The sequence below is a fragment of the Glycine soja genome, chromosome 1, assembly GCF_004193775.1.
Source record: "Glycine soja cultivar W05 chromosome 1, ASM419377v2, whole genome shotgun sequence".
NCBI lineage: Eukaryota > Viridiplantae > Streptophyta > Magnoliopsida > Fabales > Fabaceae > Glycine > Glycine soja.
In genome coordinates this window covers 21,788,545-21,793,479 of record NC_041002.1, presented here as the reverse complement: position 1 = coordinate 21,793,479, position 4,935 = coordinate 21,788,545, and the positions used below count along the sequence as shown (strand labels likewise).

Below are 4,935 nucleotides of genomic sequence, written 5' to 3'. Positions count from 1 at the left end.
CCTTATTGGAAATAATGTGACCTAAAACTATACCTTGCTCAACCATAAAATGACATTTTTCAAAATTTAGAACAAGGTTAGTTTCAATGCATCTATTCAAAACTTTTTCCAAACTATTCAAACAACCATCAAAAGAGGATCCATATACAGTGAAATCATCCATAAACACCTCTATGCAATTTTCTAAAAAATCACTGAAAATACTAATCATGCACCGCTGGAAGGTACCAGGGGCATTGCACAGGCCGAAAGGCATCCTCCTATAAGCAAAAGTGCCGAAGGGGCAGGTGAATGTGGTCTTTTCCTGATCCTCAGGAGCAATAGTAATTTGCATATAACCAGAAAAACCATCAAGGAAACAGTAGTGGGATTTACCTGCCAGGCGTTCAAGCATCTGGTCAATGAATGGCAGGGGAAAATGGTCCTTTTTGGTAACCTGGTTCAGCCTCCTATAGTCAATGCAGACTCTCCAACTGTTCTGCACCCGAGTAGGAATCAACTCCTCCTTCTCATTTCTGATCACTGTGAGGCCAGTCTTTTTCGGGACTACCTGGACGAGACTCAACCATTGGCTGTCGGAGATAGGATAAATGATTCCAGCTTGCAAAAGCTTGGTTATCTCCTTCTTCACTACATCAAGAATCACCGGGTTGAGTCTTCTCTGTGGCTGTCTTACTAGTTTAGCTCCATCCTCTAAATTTATTCGATGCATACATGTGGATGGGCTAATACCAGGAATGTCCGCCAGGGTCCAGCCTATAGCCTTCTTATGCTTCTTGAGAACTGACAACAACTTCTCCTCTTGCTCATCAGCAAGGGAGGCAGATATAATCACTGGAAAACTCTTGCTATCATCCAAGTAAGCGTATTTTAAATTTGATGGCAGAGGCTTCAATTCTGGTGTGGTCGGCTGGACAGTGGTAGAAGGAGATGGTTTCTCAGCCTTTACCTTATAAAGAAAGTCAGAGGTATGTGTACTTCCTGAAACATGGTTAGTCCTATCTGACTCTATAAAATCAATCTCAAGAGGTAAAACACCACCACCAGGCATGCAATCAATATCACTCTCAGATTCACTCTCAGCATCAAATTCAGACATATGATCAAGTACAATTTTAGACTCAATGCATGAAGAGTGAGAGGCATGCAGATTAGAATAAAGATCAGTCATGTATTCATCAACAACATGGTCAATTATTTCAGCACGAAATACAGAAAGATCTTCAGATGGGTATTTCATAGCATCCAGAATATTAAAATGAACAGTTATGTCACCAAATTCCATAGACAGTGTGCCTGCATAAACATCTATCTTAGTTCTAGCAGTTTTCATAAAGGGTCTGCCTTGAATGATGGGAACTGATCCTTGAGAAAATCCATCTTCCATATTCAAAATATAAAAATCAACAGGGAAAATTAGTTCACCAACTCTAACTAAGACATCTTCTATGAAACCAACAGGATAGGCAACACTTCTATTAGCTAAATGAATTACCACATTAGTTGACTGCAAGGGACCTAGAGATAGAGAATTAAAAATCGACAGAGGCATAACACTAACAGAGGCTCCTAAATCTAGCATGGCATTGTCAAACTTACTATTCCCTATAATACAAGGTATGCTGAATGTACCTGGATCTTTGCATTTTTCAGGAATTTGAGGAACAGATTTACCAATCAATGCGGAGACATTTCTGCCCATGCTAATTCGTTCACTTCCTTTAAGCTTCCGCTTATTAGTGCACAACTCCTTCAAGAATTTGGCATATCTTGGAATTTGCTTTATTGCATCCAACAGAGGTATGTTTACCTCTACTTTTCTAAACGTTTCCAAGATCTCTTTCTCTGCCTCTTCCATTTTTTTGTTGGAAACTGCTCTTGGAGGGAATGGAAGAGGGGGAATGTGCTGCTTCTGCAAATCAGAATTACCTGTGGAAGAAGATTCACCTGCACAGAAATTGTTAGGTAGATTTTTGTCATCACCTTTTTCTGGAATAGAGTGAAGTTTGGCAGGTTCATTTGCAGATGAGGAAGGTGCTACGGGTTGAGGTCCTTGACATTGCTTTCCCGACCTCAATGAAATGGCACTGACATTTTTGGGATTTTGGACAGCTTGAGAAGGCAGCTTGTCAGAATTCTGGGACTGTTGTTGATTCAATTGAGTAGCCAATTGTCCCATCTGATTGGTTAAGCTCTAAATGGAGGCTCTAGTCTCTTGCTGAAACTGCATGTTCTGCATAGTCATTTGCCTCACAAGTTCTTCGAGGGAAGGTTGTGGAGGGGCCTCAACTGTTGGCTGTTTCTGGGGTTGTTGCTGTTGTTGGATTGGTGGAGGAATGTATGGTCTGCTTGGGCCAAAAGCATTTTGGAAGGAAGGAGCAGGCTGCTGTTGTTGTTGCTGAGGGCTGGACCATCTGAGGTTAGGGTGATTCCTCCATCCAGGGTTGTATCTGTTGCTGGAAAGGTCATAATTGCTCTGCTGTGGTTGATTTTGCTGCTGAGGTTGAGGAGGTCTATTGTATATATTTGCTGCATAAGCTTCAGGCTGCTCAATTGCTCCAGGTTGCTGCATGGAAGGGCAAAGGTCTGTATGGTGGTCAGCAGAGGAGCACAAACCACAAACCCTTGCGACAGGTACAGATTTCTGATTCAAGGCCAGCTGGGTTACCAAGTTGACCAACGCATCCAGTTTGCCTTCAAGCTTCTTAGTTTCAGATGATGCAGATGGGTTTGTAGCTACCTCATGCACTCCTCTAATGACTATGGCATCATTTCTGGCACTAAACTGCTGGGAGTTGGAGGCCATCTTCTCAATTAAATTTCTGGCTTCAGCAGGAGTCATGTCTCCAAGGGCTCCACCACTGGCAGCATCTATCATACTTCTCTCCATATTACTGAGTCCTTCATAAAAGTATTGGAGAAGAAGCTGTTCTGAAATCTGATGGTGGGGGCAACTGGCACATAGTTTCTTAAATCTCTCCCAGTACTCATACAGGCTCTCTCCACTGAGTTGTCTAATACCTGAGATATCCTTCCTGATGGCTGTGGTCCTGGAAGCAGGGAAATTTTTTTCTAAGAATACTCTCTAAAGGTCATCCCAGCTCGTGATGGACCTTGGAGCAAGGTAATACAGCCAGTCCTTTGCCACTCCCTCTAATGAATGAGGAAAAACCTTCAGAAATATGTGATCCTCTTGGACATCTGGGGGTTTCATGGTGGAGCAGACAATGTGAAATTCTTTCAAATGTTTGTGCGGGTCTTCACCTGCAAGGCCATGAAACTTTGGAAGCAAATGAATCAGTCCAGTCTTAAGAACATATGGGACATCCTCATCAGGGTATTGGATGCACAAGCTTTCATAGGTGAAATCAGGTGCAGCCATTTCCCTTAGAGTTCTCTCACGAGGTGGAGGTTGTGCCATGTTCTCAGAATGTACAAAATCAGAATGCTCAGAATCAGAATGCTCAAAATTATAATGCTCAAGATCAGGATGTTCAAAATCACCAATAACAGAATGCACAGATTCACCAGTTATGGAATGCTCAGAATGATCAAAAGGTATAAAATGATGCCTAACTAATCTATGAAATGTCCTATCTATCTCAGGATCAAAGGGTTGTAAGTCAGATGGATTGCCTCTAGTCATACACTACATTCAGCATGCACACAACTAGTTGCCTTGTCATGTAAATAAAGGTGTAGGTTTGAACTACAGCTACCCTCAAATGATATCCAAATGACTTGAAATTTTGTGAGCAACCTTATAAAATGATGAGAAGATAGCACAAAAAATTTCAGACAAAAATTCAAAGTCTAACTATGAAAGCTAAAATTGGTAGGTTAAGAAAAATAAGTGAATAAAACTTTTGAAGTTTTGACAAACACAAAATTTGCTAGTTTTTTGGAACTTTCAAATCTGACCAAACTAAAGGCTCTAGCTATTTTTCCCACAAAATATGGATTAAAAGAAGTTACCACAAAACAGAAAACGCAATTGAAACATGAAGCAGAAACGTAAATGAACAGAAACGTAAATGAACAGAAATGTAAAATGGAACAGAAACGTAAATGAGAGTAGAAGAAGAAGCAAGAACGAAATAGTAATTAGAAGCAGAAAACGTAAAATTGCATTACGAACTCAGAAGCAGCAAAACAGAAAAACGAAAAAACCCTAAAACAAAACTCTGAATAATGAATAGCATAACAGAATAGAATGCCCTGCACGAATCCCAAGGCAGCTATTTAAAAAGAGTCACTCAAAGTCACTGGGCCCTATTACAATACTCTGGCCCAAAACGAAATAAACACTGAACAACATAAAATAAAATTGCGAAATTTCCTAATTAGAAATTAACTAAGATAAGCGCTGCTTTATTTGCCCTCTTCAAGTCCACAACCAAAATCCGGATTAAGCCCAATGTTTCATTAATTCCTGAAATTAGATTAAAAACATCAAATTAGCTAAATGAGCCCAAATAATAAAACTGCCTAATTAACTGACAATTAAGACCAATCAATAATTAAAATGGTGCAAAAAGGGTTTAGAAAATAGAAGAAAATGATGGCACATCAACGTGTGGCCCTCTGAAGGTGAAGTCGTGTTTTCCTCTAATGGCGAGGCATGTAGTCCTCTGAAGGCAACGACATGTGGCCCTCTGAAGGCGAGGACGTGTAGTCCTCTGAAGGCGAGGACATGTAGTCCTCTGATGGTGAGGACGTGTAGTCCTCTGAAGGGGAGGACGTGTAGTCCTCTAAAGGAGAGGGCGTGTAGCCCTCTGAAGGTGTGGGTACACGACCCTCTGATGGCGACGCCGTGTAGTCCTCTGAAGGCGAGGGCGAGCAACCCTCTAAATTAGGAACGTGTAGTCCTCTAAAGGTGAGGACGCGTAGTCCTCTAAGGGTGAGGACGTGCATTCCTTTGAAGGTGAGGGCGTT

The 4,935-nt window shown here is 41.3% G+C and overlaps 1 non-coding gene across 1 annotated transcript; it reads left to right on the top strand.

Moving 5' to 3' along the window:
• Window positions 1–2,936: 2,936 nt before the first annotated feature.
• Window positions 2,937–3,043, top strand: LOC114368408. The gene has a single exon (XR_003657336.1). It is a non-coding gene; the product is annotated as a small nucleolar RNA R71 (small nucleolar RNA).
• The last annotated feature ends 1,892 nt before the right edge of the window (window positions 3,044–4,935 follow it).